Source organism: Castor canadensis, chromosome 2, assembly GCF_047511655.1.
Source record: "Castor canadensis chromosome 2, mCasCan1.hap1v2, whole genome shotgun sequence".
In the NCBI taxonomy this organism is placed as follows: Eukaryota; Metazoa; Chordata; class Mammalia; order Rodentia; family Castoridae; genus Castor; species Castor canadensis.
This window is the reverse complement of record NC_133387.1, coordinates 47,310,244-47,333,438: the sequence shown is the minus strand read 5'-3', so window position 1 is coordinate 47,333,438 and position 23,195 is coordinate 47,310,244. Positions and strand designations below refer to the sequence as shown.

The following is a 23,195-nucleotide window of genomic DNA, read 5'->3' as shown; positions in this document are numbered from 1 at the left end:
TTCTATTTTCATTTGTCTCAAGATTTTTAAAATTTCTTTTTTGATGTCTACTTTTACTCAGTGGTTGATCAGGAGCATATTTAATTTCCACAAAGTTGTCAGTTTTCTCAGGTTTTCCCAAGTATTGATTTCTAGTTGCATATTATTGTGGTGGAAGAAGATATTTGATATGATTTCAATGTTCTATTTTTTTGCAGTACTGGGGCTTGAACTCAGGGCCTACATCTTGAGTTACTCTACCTGCCCTTTTTTTGTGATGGGTTTTTTCAAGATAGGGTCTCACAAGCTATTTCCCTGGGCTGGCTTTGAACCATGACCCTCCTGATCTCTGCCTCCTGAGTAGCTAGGATTACAGGTGTGAGCCACTGGCACCCAGCTGATTTCAGTCTTCTTGTACTTGACAAGAACTGTTTTGTGCCCTAAAATTTGATCTACTCTGCAGAATAGTCTATGTGAGCTTGAGAAGAATGTGTGTTCTGCTATTCTCTACATCTGTTAGGTCAATTTGATGTAAAGTACAGTCCATGTACACTGTTACTGATTTTCTGTTCAGATGAGCTCCCCATTGTTGAAAGCAGGTCATTGAAGTCCACTACTATTGTAGTACTGCAGTTTGTTGCAGTATGTCTTCCTTGTCTCTATTAACATTTGCTTTGATTTTTGGGGCCACTGAAGATTGAACTCGGAGTCTTGCAGTTGCTAGAGAAGTGCTCAACCACTTGAACCACACCCTGAGTCTTTTTGCTTTTAGCTTGTTTTTCAGGTAGTGTCTCATGCTTTTGCCTGAGCAGGCCATCTTGGAATGTAATCCTCCTACCTCCACCTCTGGGTTTGCAGGCACATGCCATCATATTAGCTTATTTTTGAGATAGGTCCTACTAACTTTTGCTGGGCTGGCCTCAAATCACAATTCTAGTTCCACTTCCTGAGTAACTGGGATAATAGACATGAACCACCATACACAGCCCTAATATTTGAGAGTGCATACATACTTATAATTATTCCATTCTTTTGATGAATTGACTTATTTACCATTATAGCCATGCATTGATTAACATGAACACATTTTGAGAAATGTGTGATTAGGTGATTTCATCATTGTGCAAACATTATAGAGTGTTCTTATAATTTGTCACTTGTCACATCCTATAGACATGGTAAACACAAGATGTATGAGGCTGCTGTTGGTGTGACACGCATAATGTTTGCAGCAAACTATATTTTTATAAGTAGAAGTACATTCTAAAATAATAATAAAAGTATGGCATAGTAAATATATAAATCAGTCACAGTCACTTATTGTCATTAACAAGTATTTTATGGGAGATTCCAAGATGGCGGCTAGAGGGAGGAAGCAGAAAGCGAGACTCCTATAGTGAAATCTTGGAGAGACACTGGAGACACACTTTGCAGGCATAATCACTGAGAAAAGGCATAACTTTGACCCCTCCACACCTCCAGCCGGCGCAGAGAATCTCCACTTCACATTAAATGGAGAAACAAGGAGGGCCCCCGGGCCGCCAGTTGCTGGCGCCCAGACGGCTTGGGAAGACGCAGACCATGTGAGTTTCACAGTACCTTGGTACTACCACAGACAAGCCTGGGGCAGAGCAGCATAGCCCCCTGGACAGACTGACCTCCACCTGGGGAAAAAAGATAAACTGAATAATAAGCAATAAGATCAATAAAGACACGCTGGAAAGAGGGTGGGGCACCCTGAGCGCTGAAGATTGGGGGAAGGGAACCCTTCCCGGGACTGTAAATAAACAAGCCGGGCGTGCTGGAGAGGCTCTGGTGGGAGCGGGGGCAGGGTGCACGCCCAGCAACCAGGAGCAGGGAAGCTTGTGAGAGTGGCGGAGGGAGGAAAACTCCACAGGAGAGGAGGGAAGACCCACTTCCCACGTGAACTGTAAACAAACATGGCGGCTGGCAGGAGCAGGAGCACCGCCCAGTAATCAGGAGCAGGAAAGCTTGTGAAAGTGGCGGTGGGAGGAGAACTGCACAGGAGAGGGGGAAGACCCACCTCCCACATGAACTGTAAATAAACACACAGGTTTGACAACGCGGGTGCAGTGTCACCTTTCCCAGTGTGCTTGGAAAGGGGAAAGCTTGTAGCAGAGGCTCCCGCACAGGAGAACTCTGAACAAACAAAGCCTGTGGGACCAGGTGAGTGCTAAGCTCACCCCAGAGATCTGCATAAACAATGCCTCCAGCAACAGCAGGCTGACAGCAGCGGGCAGGCAAGCCACAGCTGCAGATACCATTCTCAGAACTGTCTCCAGACTCTTTTTTTTCTTTTTCTCCCTACCTTTGATGAGAGAACAACCGAATTACACCTGCAAGTGGAAAAACTTACTGAAACTGTATTGCATTTGAACTTGGGACACTAGGTGGGTATGTGTGTGTGTGTGTGTGTGTGTGTGTGTGTGTGTGTGTGTGTGTAGTTCTGTTCAACTTTATGCATCCCCTTTGATGAGAAAACTACAGAACAACTTCTGAGGCACCATCTCCAGGATTGGAGACTGAGACAGACACCCAAATTATTAAGACAGAAACTTCATTGCATTTGAACTTGGAGGGTTTTTTGGTTTTTTTTTTACTTTCTATTTTCCATTTTATTTTAATTTATTTTTAATATATAGATATTTCCCTCATTTACTTATTTTTTTATTTTTTTCCTATCTTAATTTTTTGGTTATTTCTGATTTTCAATCCTATCTCTGTCCCTCTAATGTCTGTTCATATTACTGTCAATTAGGACACTAACGCTCCCTGTTTATACCTTTGAAACTTTCTTGTCTGAAACCTTGTTCTGCTTTCTCCCTCTTGTCTGTGTATTTGTTTTCTCCTTTTCTTTAACTTCTTGCTTTCCATCTCAGCTCACCCTTCCATTCTAAATATTACCATTGTTAATATTACAAGCTAGTAAATACCTAATAGCACACAGAACAGGGACAGTAACAACACCAAAGACAATGATGGGAAGATAGAAAAAACACAGAAACCAGTTTCCCCACAGCAAAAAATTAGTACAGGAACCAGAGGGGAATGAAGAAAACAGAAACTCAGATCCAGACTCCAACAAAATGAAGATAAACTATGCCAAAGGACCCAATGAACCCCACAAGAATAATTTAAAAGAAGACATACTACAAGTACTCAATGAGAATTTTATAGAGATGATACTGGATAGGGTCAACCAAAATGTACAGGAGACACTTAAGAAATTCCAAGACAACAAAAATAGAGAATTTGAAAAAGCAGAAGAAGAAATAAAGGAAACCATAGAAGCACTGTATAAACACCAAAGTGAAAGACAGAACACGATGAATAAACGCAAAAATGAACTCAGGACAGAAATAGACAACATTAAAGAGGAAAACAGCCAGGATATGGAAAACCTCAGAAAAAAGAACAAAACATAACTGCAAAACAAAACGGAAGGCCAATCCAGCAGAATAGAACAAACAGAAGACAGAATCTCAGAACCTGAAGATGAAATGGTAATTAAAGGAAAAACTGAAGAACTATTAATTAAACAACTCAAGACCTGTGAAAAGAAAATGCAAGAACTCACTGACTCCATCAAAAGACCAAACTTGAGAATCATGGGCATTGAAGAAGGAGAAGAGGTGCAAGTGAAGGGAATGCATAAACTATTCAACAAAATAATAACGGAAAATTTCCCAAATGTAGAGAAAGAGATTCTCATACAGATGCAAGAGGCCTCCAGGACACCAAACAGACCAGATCAAAATAGAACTACTCCACAACATATCATTATTAAAACAAGAAGTTCAGAAACTAAGGAAAGAATATTGAAGGCTGTAAGAGAGAAAAAACAAGTAACATACAAAGGTAAACCCATCAAAATCACAGCAGACTTCTCAACAGAAACATTAAAAGCAAGAAGAGCATGGGGTGAGATCTTCTGGGCAATGAATGAAAATAACTTCAACCCCAGGATACTCTACCCAGCAAAACTATCATTCAAAATAGATGGAGCAATAAAAGTCTTCCATGATAAGCAGAAACTAAAACAATATGTGACCACAAAGCTACCACTACAAAAGATTCTTCAAGGGATTCTGCACACAGAAAGTGAAACCCAACATAACCATGAAAAGACAGGCAGCACCAAACCACAGGAAAAGAAAAAGCAAGACAGTAGAGAGTAACCTTAACTTAGGTACACACAATCAAACCTTCAAACAACTAAGATAACTAAATGAAATTAATCACCACATACCTATCAGTACTAACACTGAATGTTAATGGACATAATTCACCCATCAAAAGGCACCACTTGATGAAATGGATTAAAAAGGAAGATCCAACAATTTGTTGCTTACAGGAGACCCATCTCACCGACAGAAATAAGCATAGGCTTAGGATGAAAGACTGGAAGAAGATTTACCAAGCCAATGGCCACCGAAAACAAGCAGGAGTAGCAATACTTATCTCTGACAAAGTAGACTTTAAACCTACATTGATCAAATGAGATAAAGAAGGACATTCCATACTAATAAAAGGGGAAATAGAACAAAAGGAAATAATAATCATCAATCTGTATGCACCCAATTTCATCAAACATACCCTGAAAGACCTAAAAGCATATAAAAATGCCAACACAGTGGTTGTGGGAGACGTTAACACCCCATTATCATCAATAGATAGGTCATCCAAACAAAAAATCAATAAAGAAATCCAAGATCTAAAATATGCAATAGATCAAGTGGACCTAGTAGATGTCTACAGAACATTTCATCCAACCTCTACACAATATACATTCTTCTCAGCAGCCCATGGGGCCTTTTACAAAATAGATCATATCCTAGGGAACAAAGCAAACCTCAGCAAAAATAAGAAAATAGAAATTATACCGTGTCATTATCTGATCACAATGCAGTAAAAGTAGAACTCAACAACAAAAGTAAAGACAAAAAACATGCAAACAGCTGGAAACTAAATAACTCATTACTTAATGAAGAATGGATCATCAATGAAATAAATGAGGAAATTAAAAAGTTCCTGGAAGTCAATGAAAATGAAAACACAACCTACCGGAACCTATGGGACACAGCTAAGGCAGTCCTGAGAGGAAAGTTTATAGCCATGAGTGCATATATTAAAAAGACTAAAAGATCCCAAATCAATGACCTAATGATACATCTCAAACTCCTAGAAAAACAAGAACAAGCAAATCCCAAAACAAATAGAAGGAGAGAAATAATAAAAATAAGAGCTGAAATCAACGAAATAGAAACCAGAAAAACCATACAAAGAATTAATGAAACAAAAAGTTGGTTCTTTGAAAAAATAAACAAGATCGACAAACACCTGGCAAACCTGACTAAAATGAGGAGAGAAAGAACCTAAATAAGTAGAATCAGGAATGCAAAAGGGGAGATAACAACAAACACCATGGAAGTCCAGGAAATCATCAGAGACTACTTTGAGAACCTATATTCAAATAAATTAAAAAATCTTAAAGAAATGGACAGATTTCTAGATACATATGATCATCCAAAACTGAACCAAGAGGAAATTAATCACCTGAATAGACCTATAACACAAAATGAAATTGAAGCAGCAATCAAGAGTCTCCCCAAAAAGAAAAGTCCAGGACCTGATGGATTCTCTGATGAATTCTATCAGACCTTTAAAGAAGAACTGATACCAACCCTCCTTAAACTGTTCCACGAAATAGAAAGGGAAGGAAAACTGCCAAACACATTTTATGAAGCCAGTATTACACTTATCCCAAAACCAGGCAAAGACACCTCCAAAAAGGAGAACTATAGGCCAGTCTCCTTAATGAACATTGATGCAAAAATCCTCAACAAAATAATGGCAAACCGAATCCAACAACACATCAAAAAGATTATTCACCACGACCAAGTAGGCTTCATCCCAGGGATGCAGGGGTGGTTTAACATACGAAATCAATAAATGTGATAAAACCACATTAACAGAAGCAAAGACAAAAACCACTTGATCATCTCAATAGATGCAGAAAAAGCCTTTGATAAGATCCAACACCATTTCCTGATAAAAGCTCTAAGAAAACTAGGAATAGAAGGAAAGTACCTCAACATTATAAAAGCTATATATGACAAAGCTACAGCCAACATTATACTTAATGGTGAAAAACTGAAACCATTCCCTCTAAAATCAGGAACCAGACAAGGATGCTCACTATCTCCACTCCTATTCAACATAGTACTGGAATTCCTAGCCAGAGCAATTAGGCAAGAAGAAGGAATAAAAGTAATGCAAATAGGTAAAGAAACTGTCAAAATGTCCCTATTTGCAGACGACATGATCCTATACCTTAAAGACCCAAAACACTCTACTCAAAAGCTTCTAGACATCATCAATAGCTACAGCAAGGTAGCAGGATATAAAATCAATATAGAAAAATCATTAGCATTTCAATATACTAACAATGAACAAACAGAAAAAGAATGTATGAAAACAATTCCATTTACAATAGCCTCAAAAAAATCAAATACCTAGGTGTAAACCTAACAAAAGATGTGAAAGACCTCTACAAGGAAAAGTATACACTTCTGAAGAAAGAGATTGAGGAAGACTATAGAAAGTGGAGAGATCTCTCATGCTCATGGATTGGTAGAATCAACATAGCAAAAATGTTGATACTCACAAAAGTAATCTACATGTTTAATGCAATTCCCATCAAAATTGCAATGACATTCATTAAAGAGATTGAAAAATCTACTGTGAAATTTATATGGAAACAAAAGAGGCCACGAATAGCCAAGGCAATACTCAGTCAAAAGAACAATGCAGGAGGTATCACAATACCTGACTTCAAACTATATTACAAAGCAATAACAATAAAAACAGCATGGTACTGGCACAAAAACAGACATGAAGACCAGTGGAACAGAATAGAGGACCCAGATATGAAGCCACACAACTATAAGCAACTTATCTTTGACAAAGGAGCTAAAAATATATGATGGAGAAATAGCAGCCTCTTCAACAAAAACTGCTGGGAAAACTGGTTAGCAGTCTGCAAAAAACTGAAACTAGATCCATGTATATCACCCTATGCCAAGATTAACTCAAAATGGATCAAGGATCTTAATATCAGACCACAAACTCTAAAGTTGATACAGGAAAGAGTAGGAAATACTCTCGAATTAGTAGGTATAGGTAAGAACTTTCTCAATGAAACCCCAGCAGCACAGCAACTGAGAGATAGCATAGATAAATGGGACCTCATAAAACTAAAAATCTTCTGTTCATCAAAAGAAATGGTCTCCAAACTGAAGAGAACACCCACAGAGTGGGAGAAAATATTTGCCAACTATACATCAGATACAGGACTGATAGCCAGAATATATAGGGAACTTAAGAAACTAAATTCTCCCAAAACTAATGAACCAATAAAGAAATGGGCAAGTGAACTAAACAGAATTTTCTCAAAAGAAGAAATTCAAATGGCCAGAAAACAGATGAAAAAATGCTCACCATCTGTAGCAATAAAGGAAATGCAAATTAAAACCATGCTAAGATTCCACCTCACCCCTGTTAGAATAGCCATCATCAGCAACACCACCAACAACAGGTGTCAGCGAGGATGCAGAGAAAAAGGAATCCTCATACACTGTTGTTGGGAATGTAAACTAGTACAACCCCTCTGGAAAAAAATTTGGAGGCTACTTAAAAAGCTAGACATTGATCTACCATTTGATCCAGCAATACCACTCTTGGGGATATACCCAAAAGACTGTGACACAGGTTACTCCAGAGGCACCTGCACACCCATGTTTATTGCGGCACTATTCACAATAGCCAAGTTATGGAAACAGCCAAGATGCCCCACCACTGACGAATGGATTAAGAAAATGTGGTATCTATACACAATGGAATTTTATGCAGCCATGAAGAAGAACGAAATGTTATCATTCGCTGGTAAATGGATGGAATTGGAGAACATCATTCTGAGTGAGGTTAGCCTGGCCCAAAAGACCAAAAATCGTATGTTCTCCCTCATATGTGGACATCAGATCAAGGGCAAACACAACAATGGGATTGGACTTTGAGTACATGATAAAAGCGAGAGCACACAAGGGAGGGGTGAGGATAGGCAAAACACCTAAAAAATTAGCTAGCATTTGTTGCCCTTAATGCAGAGAAACTAAAGCAGATACCTTAAAAGCAACTGAGGCCAATAGGAAAAGAGGACCAGGAACTAGAGAAAAGGTGAGATCAAAAAGAATTAACATAGAAGGTAACACACACACACAGGAAATCAATGTGAGTCAATGCCCTGTATAGCTATCCTTATCTCAACCAGCAAAAACCCTTATTCCTTCCTATTATTGCTTATACTCTCTCTACAACAAAATTAGAAATAAGGGCAAAATAGTTTCTGCTGGGTATTGAGGGGGTAGGGGGGACAGGGAGGGGACAGAGTAGGTGGTAAGGGAGGAGGTGGGGGCAGGGGGGAGAAATGACCCAAGCCTTGTATGCACATATGAATAATAAAAGAAAAAAAATAAAGACATTAAGAAGAAAAAAAAACAAGTATTTAATGCACTATACATAATTGTATGTGTTGTTTTTCATGACTGTTTTTTCTTCCACCAACATCACTGCAAACATTTTAGCAAGGTGTTGTACTAAAATCTTAGGACAGCTGTTATGTTAATAGCAAAAGAAATTTTCAGCTTCATTGTAATATTCTTGGCCCATCATATTGTATGTGATATATCATTGACTAAAATGGTATGTGGCCCATGTCTATGTATAATTTTTCTCTTTACAGTTAATTTTTTTACTGGAATCCTATTTTATCTGATATAAATATGGCCATGTCTACTCTCTTTTGGCTTCCATATTTATAGGATATCTTTTTCCATCCCTGCAGTTCCAATCTATATATTTCCTTACAGGTGAAGAGGGTTTCTTATAGGTAGCATGTCTTTTTTAAATTTTCCAATAAAACTTTATTTACAAACACAGGCCTGGGGTTAGATTTTGACCTCCAACTGTAGTTTTCTGGCCCCTGGTTTAGATAAGAGTCACAAAAAATTTCATGAAACTAGGAATAAATTAAAATCTATGAACTGGTGTGGATAAGTGGCAGAAGACCTTGGTGGCCTCTTACATGTTAACAAAGAAGTTGAATATGGTTTGTGTATTGACTGGAAGAATCAAATGTTTGATTCTTTGACCAATCTTTCTAGAATAAAATTAAAATACATTTGATTATTAAGATTATAATAATAGTAGGTAGTACTTCATAGTATAACCCTATGAGAAGAATACAATTGCCATCTGTATTTTTTATTTTTGGTTGTACTGGGGTTTTTACTAGGGCCTCATAATGGCTAGGCAGGTGCCCTATCACTTGAACCACAACTCCAACCCCCATCTCTACTTGGTAGCATATCTTTTAATTAAAGAATTTAATCAATTTACATTAAGGTAATTATTAACATGTAAGTATTAACTACTGCCACTTTATGAATTTTTGTCTAATTGCTACATAGACCATTTGTTCATTTCTTTCTCTCCTGCTGTCTCCCTTTATAGTTAAATGACTTTCTGTGATGGTATGCCTCACCTCCTCACTTTTATCTTTTGTATATCAACAGTAGGTTCTGCATTGTGGTTTCTATGATGCCTACCTAAAGTATTTTATAGCATCTGTACCAGTGCACTGTAAGAGAACCTCAACATAACTTCTCTTGCAAAAGCTTTGCATTTTTATTCTCGCCTCCAACAACTGATGCTTTAGATGTCACAATTTGTATCTTTTTTATGTTGTGATCCCTTAACAAATTATTAAAACTATTATTATTTTAATCACTTGTCATTTAACCTTCATACTAAAGATCTGTGATTTATGCATCACCTTCACAGTATTAGAGTTTTGGGTTGGCAAAACAGTATCTGCTTGGAAGCGAGGGGGTGGGGGCGAGAGGGAGGGGGTGGGGGGAAGGGAGGTGTAATGACCCAATCATTGTATGCACATACGAATAAAGGAAATTTTAAAAAATTAAATTAAATTAAAAAAAAAAAAAAGAACTCTGCCTGAGGATGCCAGCCCCAGCCCAGCCTGGCCACAGCCCCTCCCCTTTCTGGCTATGCAGATCTATATGAGCTCACCTCACTGCATGACTTCCACTGCATGATTCTCACCTCTGTTTTCAGGTACTACTGGCACCTAGCCATGGCTTTGTTCCTTCTAGATGCTTGGCCATTATGAAAATAAAGTGCATTTTATAAGTTAAAAAAAAAAGAGTTTTGGGTTGACTGCACATTTACTGTCACCAGTGAGTTTTGTAATTCTATGTTAGCACTTTGCATCCTTTTTCAGCTTAAAGAACACCCTTATTTTTTATAAGGCAGATCTAGTAATGATAAACTTCCGCATTGTACTAGGATTGTCATTAAGTTACTCACCATCCTTATCAAGTGCACTTGAAAGAGCACAAACACACATGCATGCGCACACATCACAGGAAGGGAAGGTCCCCTTATTTAAGACCATTTAAGAGAAAAACCAAAATTTTCCACAACAAAGCTTATCACACAAATGAAAGCTGAAAAAAAAATTAAATTGAAGTGAGAAGAAGCCCTAAGAGGTCACTTTTTCCTTGCAGCAAATATAAGTTAAACAAAATACTAGCATTTTCATACATGTACACAATGTCCTTTGATCATACTTACCACCATTGTTCATTCTTATATCCTACCCTGCTGTTGATTGCCTTCCTTTTCCTAAGTAGTCTCCTTTTTACCTTCTTGTCTTTTTTTTTTTTAAATCTAGATTCTATATATGAGAGAAAACCTGCAACATTTGTCTTCCTGGGTCTGGTTTAATTCATTTCACATGATAATTTTTGGTTCCATCCATTTTCCTCCAAATGACATAATTTCATTCTTCTTTATGTCTAAATAATACACCATTGTGTATACATGTGTATGTATATACATATGTGTATATATATATATGCATCACATTTTCTTTATCCATTCATCCAATAATGGGCACCTAGACTGATTCCATGACTGGGCTATTGTGAATAGTGTCATGCACATAAACATTGGTGTGCAGGTATTTCTATTATGTGCTGAGTTTGATTACTTCAGAATCAAACCCAGGAGTGGTATAGCTGGATTGTATATGGTAATTCTATTTTTAATTTGTGGAGGATCCTCCATACTGATTTCCACAGTGGTTGCACTAATTTACATTTTCACCAGCTGTGTATAAGCCTCCTCCCATCCTTCCCAGCATTTGTTATGTGTTTTCTTGATGATAGCTATTCCAGTTGAGGTGAGAAGGAAACTGAATGTAGATTTGATTTGAATTTCCTTTATGGCTAAGGGTGTTGAACATTGCTTCAGGTATTTATTGCTAATAGGTCACTTTGATGGGTGTGGTTTCCATTGACTAGAGACATTAAAGAGTATAGAGGGTATATCCAGCTTTGTGGTTGTTTATCACTCATAACTGCTTATGCAGCTCCCTGCTAGAATTGATATCCCTCCCTCATTCAAAACAATCTGCAAAAATTGTAAAGCTGGCTATGATTAGCATACATAGAACCTGGCATGATTCTGAACACCACCATTGGTACAAATAACAAGCTTCAACATTGGTGCCTGACTAAAGTGTTAAAGGAGCCAGTGTGTAGCAGAGGCTGGGGGTGGAGTGAGACAGAGGGCGGGCAGCTGCAAAAGGCATATATATACACATGGTGAACGTGAGGCCAGAGACCCAGCCCAACCATAGTGCTGGGTTTAGTTGCATTCAGTAGGTGGTGGGGAAAAACAACTGGAAAGAAGTGCTGGAGAGACCTCTGAGGTGTGACTGCATTGTTAGGTCCTGCTTCTAAAACAGGATACCTGTGCTTAGCATCTTGCTTTACTGTGCTAGGTTTACCATCAAGTCTCCAGAGGTTGATTTCTGTAGAGACAACTATCAGTGTGTGTATGTGTGTGTGTGCGTGTGTGTGTGTGTACACATGTGTTACTCTAAGGTAGCTTTTAAAAATTCTAATATGGAATAATAAACATTCTTTTTTCTTCTTTTCAGTATCTCTTGAAGTGATTATGTCTTCTACCGCCTTCTCAGGCAGCTTTCTTCCTTTACCACTAACAGCTGAACAGTGGCTACTGTTTTGTCTTACTCACCATCCTCCAAAATCAGAAACAGATAATTTAAACATATGCCGTGAAGAACTGAAAAATCTATTAGCACACAATTCTAAGTAATAAATAGTTCCCAAGATTTAATAATAGTGTTCATTATGTGTGTGATATTTGTAAGTGCTTCTGAGATGCTAACTCATTTAATTCTCAGGGCGGCCCAGTGAGGTAGGTGCATTAATATCTCCATTTTACAAAATGAAGAATCTGAGTGACAGCAAAACCAAGCAACTTGACCAAGGTCAAATAAATACAAATCTTGGCACAAATTACAATTCTGAGAAGTGTGTTTGTAAAATCTGCTGCTTTCTGGCTGGAGCAGACCTAATGAAACCTCAAAGTCAATTGCATGTTGACTTGATAGCAACAGAAGGACTGGTGCTCTGGCATGAGATGCGTGAGTTAGGGTCCTGGCTTTACTGCAATTTACTTACCCTCACTGAGCCCAGCTTTCACAATGCATGCAGCATGGAATGGTGAAAATGGTGTCTACACAGGAAGAAGAGTCTTGCAAAGAGAGGGTAGGTGCATCTGTGGTTCCTGGCACCTTATAAGTACTTGGTAAATATTCATTGGATGTCAGTTTTTATCATTGAAGAGTACACATTGACAAGGGTAGCAAAATCATCATTTATTAAAGCCAAGCCCACTGTCTTTGTATTCTTTTGACATCCTCTCATTTCTCCAACATTTGAGGAAACAACCTACTAAATATTTTAAGTGCTGGCATCACCTGATTTAAAGATAAACTAAACTAAACTAAAAATTCAGCATACAGCATATTTGACTTTGGGGAAAAAAAACAAATAAACTTGACTTTTAGCAAGTTTTTCTCTTCTCAGAAAGTCTGTGCCCATTCTTGGGTATAGCTATGGCTGGGTAATATGCATAATGCTGAAAATGATTCATTTATTTCCATGATGATGATAATATAGTCAAATAAAAAGGTTCTTTTGGGGTTTAGTGGTAAAATATGTGCTTAGAATGTGCAAGGTCTAGCACCAATAAATAACGGAATAAGTAAATTAGGACTCTCTTGTTCTCTTCCTGCCACCTTGGCACGCTCATTTGTAGAATTTTTAAACCAATGTTTTAAGGAATAGTTGACAATTTATAAATGATGATTTAACATATTGATTTCCCCATTTTTCCTGGGTTAAACAATGTTTTTTTATATATTGTATCTGTTAGAATGTTTGGAAAAAATCCATATTAGACTTGGAGAAAATAGTTCAAAAATTAGACTCTGATTCTGACTTTAGACACTGTGAAATGAGGTAACCAGGATTTTTCACAGGAAAAAACCTCCAGAAATTCTATTGAAATATGACTGCAAAGGGTCACTAACAGTGCACCATTAGGAGCTGTGTAAATGTATCAACTCAGTTATTCTTTCATGCTAAGATAAAATTCCTGGAATTCCATTAGAAAATAAACCTTTATTCCAATCACAAATCTTGACACCAGGAAATAAAGACAAATCACATGCTTCCTAAAGGAGATGGGAACATGTTAAAATTCTGAGAAAGCCAATTAGCCTTGACCCAAGGTTCAAAACAAGGCTCAAAAGTGATCAAAATATGTGACAGGGGTACTCTGCATCACACTGGACTGATCTCAGCATTTACTATTCCCCTATCTCTTTGTTTGTTTGTTTGTATATTTGTTGTTTTCTTTTTCTGTTTCTTTGGAACCTCTTCCCCAGGACTCTCCTTCCCTCACCCTTCTGTCTGTCTCTACACAGAAACAAAACATGAAACATATACTTATTGGTTTTGTTGAATAAAACTTGGAATTCTATTGATTTGTTGACTTGAAATGTTTCAAAGTTATTTGTCTCAAAATATACAAGATTGTTGGTAGTTCTTTTACTGTAAAGAGAAACAGTGTTTCAGACTCTTGAAGCATAATCCCATTTAACATGATCATATATGTAAGACTTTACTCATATTTGATAAATAAGCATTTAAGAAACTATTTGGACAGATCAACAATGTACCTCCATAATTATGGTCCATAAGTGAGGGGGTCAAGTTTGACATGAAAACAGTAAAGTAATATTAAGGATGCCAAAGTAATGAAAGATATAATAGTTTCAAGCAGCTTATGATTTTAATCTTCTTTTATTTTTTTACTCCATATGTCTTTTTTATGAAGACATATATAAACTCACTCACAAAAGAGGAAAAGTTAAGGGTGAGGTTAAAAATACTCTGAAGAAAAGTTTGTTCACTACTATTATTGAATAGTTCCATGCATGATAAGAAAAGCAAAAAGAGCAAGAAGTAGCCCCAAAGCCCAATGACAAGTGGACAGGGAACTTTGTTCAGTGTGTGTATAATCATCCATTTATCAACATCACACCATTATCCAACATTTGAGTGCACATACATGTATATATGTATTTGCATCAGTGAAGGATTGAAGCTAAAATGTCAATTTGGAGGAGGTGGGCATGATGGTGCCCACTGGTAATCCCAACTATGTGGGAGGCAAAGGTAGGAGGATCACAGTCCAAGGCTATAGGGGGTTGTATGTTCCTATTTAAAAAAAATAACTAAAACAAAAAGGGCTGGGGACATGCCTCAAGTGGTAGAGGGCTTGCTTTGAGTCCAAACCCCAGTACTGCCAATAAATAAATCAATATATAGATAAATGAAATGTAAACCTGGAAATCTTTCACAATTTGGTAGACACATCCAAGAGGCAGAGAAATGGTTCAAGTGGATGTTAAGATTCCATTCTTAAATGAAAACATTGGGACATTAAAGTTTTCCTCATGTGGTAATTGGTCCTGCTGCAAACTAATAAAGCTGATGTGTTACAGTCAGGCCATATTTTTAAAAATCATCTTGTCAATCATGTAACTGTATCAACTTCCATAAAGAATTTCACCTAAATACCTAGCAAATGTAAGGAGCAAGGACTTGGCAATGTGAGGACATCACGGCCACCTGGCCCACCCCATTGCTAGTGTGCAGGGGGCCTTCTCAGAGTACAAACAGGGCAGCACATATTTCCTGTTCCAGAGAAGACCATAGTATATCATCAAAGGGCCCCTGGGAAGGGCCTCTTTTCTGGCTCATTGCAGATCATGGAGGGAGAGTGGCTCAGTAACCAGCTAAGCAGACTGTGCTGGATGGGATGTGACAGAAGAGGTATTCATGGAGCCTGGTGCTTTATTCAGGATGTGAGAGGGTGCAATCATCACTCCCCTGACTCATCTGTGTCTTGACTCTCCTTGTAACAAGGAGATGCCTCTTCACTACTCGCAGCTTACTGTTTCTAATGTTCAAAATGCATACCATGGGCCACTGCCTGCTGGTAAGATTTTCATCTTGAAAAAAAAAGTGTATCAAGGAAATGAAAGAAGGAAGGCAGTGGAGGAAGGAAAAAGAAACATGGAGGCATAGGTGAAGGGGATGGGAAAATGGGTGATTAGAATACAATTATCTCACAAATATATGTAATTATAGTATAATTGGAGTTGCATTTGGAAGTTATCCACAGAGCACTTAGAAAAATCTAAAACCATAGAAGACATCTCTTACTTCATTCTTCCAGAAGTAGAGGTAAATCTTATGTGCATGGGTTTGCATGTGTGTATTTATTTATTGCAGATTCTAGAATTAACAATAAATGAAAAGTGTCCAGAAGACAAAAAGCAAGAGTTGCAGTAAATGATGAAATCACTGATTTTCTTCATAAGTCACTTTTTGATTTTTAATTAATTTTCAATACTAATCATGCAGTTGTTTCTGGACATCTGGCATTGTTTTGGATTTGCACAAACAAACCAACTTCAGTTTTTCAACAAAAATTACAGGAAATATATCTTTCAAGAAATCTTTCCTGCACAAAGTCATATATGACATTGGGAAGTGGTTTAAATTAGCTTCTTCACAGGTGTTTATTCCTAGTGTGATTTAAAAAAAAAAAAACAATATTAGTATCATCCTAACTAGAAAATATTTTCAAACAAATGTTTTCTTCTGTAGACGCCTTATATTTTTAACAGCTGATTCTGATGGCTGATAATTCTTTTCTATGATTTTAGAGCCTTTGAACCACTGAGGTGAATTTTCTTTTTATTTTAACTTCATTGTCTTTTTTTTTTTTTTTTTTGGCAATACTGGGGTTTGAACTCAGGGCCTCATGCTTGCTAGGCAGGAGCTTTACTACTTGAGCCACTCTACCAGCTAGCTTCATTGTCTGTATTAGGATAACTTTAAAATTGATTAGCATAAATTTTACTATACAAAGGGGTTTCATTGTGATATTTACAGCACATCTAATGTACTCTGATCAAAGTCACCCCATCTGTGTTAGTCTCACCACCCTCCCTCTTCCCCGTCCTTTCAAACAGTGATTAGTGGGTTCCACTGTGTGTTTTCATACACATACAGTTTGTTTCTATTATATTCACTCCATATTGCCCTCTAATCCCTCCCAACAAACTCCCCTTTACAATCACATCACATTAATATTACTTTTATGTCTAGATTCCTCGTACTAGCAAAAACATGATAATTATCTTTCTGAGCTTGGTTTAATGTGCATAATATGAAGAATTTTCCATTTTATTTCTTCCAACTAATATAAACAGCAGAAGAACACTTCCAGAATAGATCTGGGAATAGGTGAAGAGTGTGAGTGTCTAAGAGTGTTGTTAAAGCCTGCATGAAATGGAGTTCTAGAAAAGTAAGGAGCAGCTGTGGGGCCATACCTGCATCCAACACTGATGATTGGCAGGTGCACCAAGGCAGAGAAATCTGTCTTGAAGTCTAGTACTGCCTCAAGGTCAGAGTGCTTCTGACATCTGGTAATGGCTCAATTTGGACACTGAATCTGAAGAATATAGTGCTCTACTTTTGTTCTTTTCTTTTAGTCTGGATTAAAAACAGCCAACTGTGGCTAACATTTATTGAATGTTCTTATTTGATAGGGACTGTACCAAGTGTCTCACCTTCATTAAGTCATTGAAATGTCAGAGGAGACAAATATTATTGCTTCCTTCGGAGAAGCCTAGTAACTCACACAAACATTGGTTTTAAAACCAGCAAGTGGTAGATTTAAATGTACAGAATCAGAGAACTTAGCTACATCACTGCTTCCCTGGAAAGCTAAGGCTTTGACTGGCCAGTCAGCAAGTTAGGAATTTGCCCCACCTGCATTGTTATATAATCCTCTTTTTGAGCCCTTTTTTCAACCATTGAAGCCATAACAAGATTAAAAAATTAAGAAATGAAATGAGCTGTATTTAATTTTTAAATGGCCCTTAATATTTCTTTGAAGAAAAAAAAATTACCAAAGTCCTTCTTTATTTTAACCTAAATGTGATCCCTGTCTTTAAGGTCTTCTTGACTCTGGGTAATGGTACATAGATTTTCAGATTTGGCATGCTTTCTTATAGGAATGAGGGCTGATGTTCAAGACACAATTTACAAATCATTTAAAATATACTATAGATTATCAACATTTTAAATAGGTTAGTGTAATCAAAATGTAACTAGATTGAACTTTATAGATAGTTGCAGTGTTAGTTACTTTTTGTGTCATTGTGGCAAAATACCTGACATAAACAATTTAAGGGAAAAGGGAATTTCCCTTAAGAGGTTTTTCCACTATGTTGGGGAGGGTGTGATGGCAGCCAAGAAGGCGAGTGAGAGACAAGAAGGGGCCAGGCAAGATATGCCCTTCAAAGACATGTCCCCAATGACGTACTTCCTCCAATTAGGCCTTACCTTCCACAGCTTCCACCACCTTGAAATAGTCTATTCAACTTTTAAATCCATCAATGGATTAAACCATTCATTAGGTCAGAGACCGCATGATCTAATCATGTCTGGAAATGTTCTCACAGACACACCAGAGATCTGCTTTACTAATCTCTCATGTATCTCAATACAGTCAAGTTGACAATCAAGATTAGCCATTACAGTTGGATAAAGAAAGATCCACTATCTTTAATTTGCTATTCTCTAATCTAGAATAAAGGCCACCTTGGCTGTAAGATGGCAAGTGTGTAGTTGCAAAGAGCTAACTAGGCTGACATCACATAACAGATCTTTCCAGCTGGATACCAAGTCAAAGGAAAACTATGCTTCATATAGCTTTTCAAAGAAATAGTGCTGAAATAATTGGACATCTACCTGCAACCCCCCAAAAATCTAGATAAATATTTTCATAAAAATTAACTCAAAATTGATAATAGACCTACATGTAAAATGCAATGTTGTAAAATGTTAGAAGACGACATCGAAGAAATTCTGTGTATCCTTGGGTTTATGACAGCTTTCACATAGAATACCAAAAACATGGCACATTAAAAAAAAGATATTATTCACTAAAATTAAAAACCTCTGCTCCATTAAAGATATTGTTAGAAGAATAATAAGACTACAGAACAGAGAACTTATTTGCAACACATATCTGACAAAAGATTTATGACTAACATATGCAAAGAACATTTAAAATTCAACAATAGGAAAAATAAATAACTCAATTTGTAAAACAGGCAAAAGATCTGAACAGATACCTCACCAAAGATTTGCAGGTGGCAAACAAGCATATGAAAAGACATTAAACATCATAGTTTATAAGGGATTTGCAAATTAAAATAACAATGAGCTATCACTACATCCATGAGAATGGCTAAAATCCCAAGCACTAAAGGCTGATGTGCACTTGAAGCAACAGGGACTCTCACTTTTTGCTGGTGGGAAAGCAAAGTGGTACAGCCACTTGGAAGGACATTTGACAGTTTCTTACAAAGCTAAACATTAGGCTTATTATATGATTCAATAATCATACTCCTAAGTATTTACCCAAATGAGTCAAAAACTTTAATAACACAAACCCTGTTCATGAATGTTTACAGAAGCTTTATTTAAATTACCAAAAACTATAAGCAACTAAGATGTCCTTCAATAGGTGAATCAGTAAACAACTTGGTATATCCCTAAAATAAAATCTTATTCAGTGATAAGAAGAAATAAGCTATGAAGCCATAAAAAATGTGGAGGAAATTTCAGTGCATGCTGCTCAGTGAAAGAAGCCAGTGTGAAAAGGTAACATACCTTGTGATTCCAACCATATGACATGCTGGGACACGCAAACCTATAGTGACAGTAATCAGATCAGTAGTTGCCAGAGGTCTGGAGAGATGGAAAAAGGGAATGAATAGACGGACATAGAGGGTCTATGACACTATACATTTGTTAAACCTGCAGAAGTGTTCAACACAAAGTGTGAATTCTAATGTAAATTATGGACCTCAGTAAACTATGGACCTTAGGAATAATATTGGCTCATTAATTACAACAAATGTATTGTACAGTTACAAGACGCAAATAATAGGGAAACTGTGAGGAGAGGTTTGGAGGAGGAATTTTTCTGTAAACCTAGAACTGTTCTAAAAAGTAAGGTCTGTCAATTACAGCTGGGTGCTTATGGCTCACACCTGTAATCCTAGCTACTTAGAAGTCTGAGATTGCTAGATCATAGTTTCAAGGCAGACCAGACAATAGTTTTCAAGAGCCATCTCAATCAATAGCTGGGTGCAGTGTTGTGCCCCTGTCACCCCAATCTATGTGGGAGGCCAAGACCAGAAGAATTGCTGGGCAAAAAATGTTTGGAAGATACCATCTCAACAAAAAAAAGTTGGGCATGGTGGTATGGGCCTGCCATCCCAGCTATGGCACGAAGTGTAATATAGAAAGATCGTAGCTGGACAAAAAGCAAGACAGTCTCCAAAAAAAGAGGGGGAGGGAGGCAGAGGTGTGGCTCAAGCAGTTGAGCGGCTGCCTATTAGCATGAAGTCCTGAGTTCAAACTGTAATACCACAAAAATCAATAATAATAAGGTCTATCAATTTTAAAAAGTTGATGCTTCCTTTATGGGGGGGGTGGATCTTTAGCCCCATTCTCAAATACCATCATCCTCTGTTGAGCTTTCCTTTTAACTATATAACTACTCCCAGAACCTCTTCATCAAGACCTTCCAGACTGGAAGAATTTCCAAATGGAATTTATTTTTCTTTTCTTAATCGTTCATGACAAATATCTTCAATTAATATACTTTGCTTGGTAGTAAGTCAGTTGTATCTTTTCATTGCAAAATAGGGACCATTATTTCCTGTTCATTTCCATTTCTACCACATCTGCACCAAACCTGGGTATCTGATGATGAAAATAATTTGTGGCAACTTTTTATTATAAATCACATATAAACTAATAATACTATCTCAACCACTTTAACATATATAGTTCAGTAGTTTAAGTATTTTGACATTGCACAACAGGTCTGTAGTTTTCTTATCTTGCAAAACTGAAACTCCATTACCCACTAGTCACTAGATCTGTAGTCTCAACACTTATTTCTATAATTTTGATGGTTTTAGATACTTCATGTAAGTGGAATCACAAGGTTATTTTTCCTTCTTTGACTTACTTCACTTAGCATAGTATCCTCCAGTTTCATCTAAGCCATGGCATGTAACAGGATTTCTTCTTTTTTGAGTTTGCATAATATTCTATCATATGTATATATGTTTTCTACATCTTTTCACCTATGAATAGACATTGGGTGGCTTTTACCTTTTGGCTATTGTGCACAATACTTAAATGAACACTAGTGTTCAAATATTTCTTCAAGATTCTACTTTGAGTTTTTTGAATAAGTAATCCAAAGTGGGATTGGTTTCATTAATTTTTTAATTGAGAGTTTAATTTGTACTGGGCATATATTACAGGCTATTTGTGATCAGTGCAATTTGACAGATTTAGGCCTCTTTAATCCTAGCCTGGATTCTTATAATGAACTTCAAACCGTTCTCTTCAGCCTTTGCTTGTTCCGGTCCCCTCTTGCAGCTATCCCCAGGGGACACTCTTGCCACATAACTCTGCTCCCACTTTAATCTCCATTGCCTGCTCTCCAGCCTCTAATAAAACCCCCAGTCACATCCTCCAAGATGTTGTCATTCTCTAAGACATTTGCTGAGTACATTTTGCTTTCTCTTCTCTGCTGTTTTGTTTACACCTGGAAATGTTCTCACCTCTTCATTACCATGGCCACAAACAACAGCTATCCATTTCAAATATTATTCACATTTACAATTGCCTTTAATTGTGTTGTTTTTCCTTTTCCTTCACTTTCAGCTGGATTTTAAGTCCCTTGAGAAGAGAGACTGTATTCTCTGCATTTTTGAGTAGTTTGAAGCTGCAAGGCTTTGCAGGGAATGGGACCTTAACAGCCCTGCATTGGAAAGACAGGAATACCACACACTTGGTTATGGTGCCAATTGAGCAGTCAGGTAAGTGAGGATCCAAATCTTAGCTAGGCTACTCTGGGCAAGATAGTTGACTATTTCAAGACTCGAATTCCTTCTGGATGGGCATGGCCTATCTAATACACAAGGTTATGAAGTATTTAAAAGAAAATGTGTGTAGGGTTGCCATGTACTAAGGATGTCTTGTATGTGGCAGTAGTAAGGGTTTATTTCATAGAATTTTCCTTCTGGAATATCTGAATACCTTCTATCTAAAGACATTTCACCCCTCTCTCTGTTTTTAGCCATACTATGGCCATTAAAAAACCAGCCAGGATGGTAAAAATGGAACAAAAATAGATATGACATTGTGTTCATAATTGGATCTTATTTTGAAATTTCTGTAGTATTTGCCAATGGTAAGTAATCAAGCACTTTTAAACATCACACTCTCTTCTAATATTGAGGAAGCGCCAATGATTAAGAGACAGTTCCCGCCTCTGCTAGCTTACATTCTAACGTGTACGATGACCCCCAGAGATGCTCAAGGTCAGTGACAGCAAACCGCCATTGATTAATATCCCATACTCTGCTTCCTCAGCCTTACAACTTAGCTATTGTGACAAACTTCGGGGAGGTCCAAGAATGTGGGCTTAGATTTTTAAAAGCTGGATCGCTAAGAAGCAACATGGTACCAAAGTTACCCGCACCTTCCCTACCACATCTCATTGTTTAGGTGCATTGGCAAAAGGTCTTGTATGTGTGTGTGAGTGTGTGTGTGTGTGTGAGAGAGAGAGATCGAGAGTGTGTGTGTGTGTGTCTGTGTGTGTGTGTGTGTGTGTCCCTTTCTGGGAACACCTGGGATCAAGAGGACCTGCAAGTCACCTGTGAGTAGCGGGGACCTGAGCTTTGCCTATTTCTATTTACATGACCCTAAAGTTTGGCTGTCTAGGAGCGAAGTTGTCCAGTGGTGGCAAGTGAGCAGGCGCTTCCCCAAACCCCGAAACACTTGGGTTTGCAGAACGCAGGTGCCGGTCCTGCGCAGGGACAGGCGGAGGGCGAGCCTAGGTGACCTCCGGATGCCCGCTCCGTGGCCGCGGGCCGGGTGGGGCGCGCGCAGAGGGCGTGGGCCGGGGCGGGGCGAGCGGGCGCGGTGCTCGGGCGCTGTCAGTGTCAGGCTGGGGAGAGGAAGTGACTGCTCCCGGAGGAGCGGAGCCGCGCGGAGCCGAGGCCGGCGCAGCGTGAGACAGCACATCCTGCGCGCGGGCCCGCCGCCCTCGCCCCGCCACCTCCACCACCACCGCCACCGCCGCCGGGGGACCGCCCAGGGACCCGCGCCACCGCCGCGCCGAGCGTCCAGGTAACCCGAGCCGAAGTCGCGCCCCGTGCCGCCGCGCCCCGGCGCGCGCAGTCCCCGCCGTCCTCCGCCCCGGGCGACCGCTGCAGCCACCGCTGGACCCGCCTCCCCCCCACCTCCCCCCCCGCCAGGCTCCTGCCAGAGTCCCCCAGTCGCAGGTCCCGGAGAATCCCGGAGGCACCGGCAGAGGCGGAAGGGTCACGGTGTCATCACCTTGTCGCCCACCTTGGACGCGGAAAGGGGCGACCCAGGGCACCCCTCCTCGGTCTTCTCCCGGGAGCAGAAGGCGAGCATCTGTGAAAGGCGCACCCCAGTGGGCTGCCAGCTGACCGCCCCGGGGAGCCGGGCTGCAGAGGGAGGGAGGGAGGGAGGGAG

At 38.8% G+C, this 23,195-nt stretch overlaps 1 protein-coding gene and 1 long non-coding RNA gene across 5 annotated transcripts in view; one reads left to right on the top strand and one right to left on the bottom strand.

Moving 5' to 3' along the window:
- Window positions 1-1,469: 1,469 nt before the first annotated feature.
- On the bottom strand, window positions 1,470-23,167 carry LOC141420642 (uncharacterized). The gene is made up of 3 exons (XR_012445146.1): window positions 23,046-23,167; window positions 19,275-19,352; window positions 1,470-1,643 (listed from the first exon to the last, which is right to left on the bottom strand). It is a non-coding gene; the product is annotated as an uncharacterized lncRNA (long non-coding RNA).
- Window positions 22,333-23,195, top strand: part of Dync1i1 (dynein cytoplasmic 1 intermediate chain 1) — a 312,827-nt gene continuing 311,964 nt past the window's right edge. Inside the window, exon 1 of one of the 4 annotated variants that reach the window (XM_074064709.1) lies at window positions 22,333-22,350. The gene's annotated coding sequence lies outside the window, so the exon portion shown is untranslated. Of the gene's footprint in view, window positions 22,351-22,689; window positions 22,824-22,957; window positions 23,107-23,195 lie in introns of those variants that run through there. The other 3 variants (XM_074064704.1, XM_074064710.1, XM_074064705.1) reach the window with 3 other exon arrangements.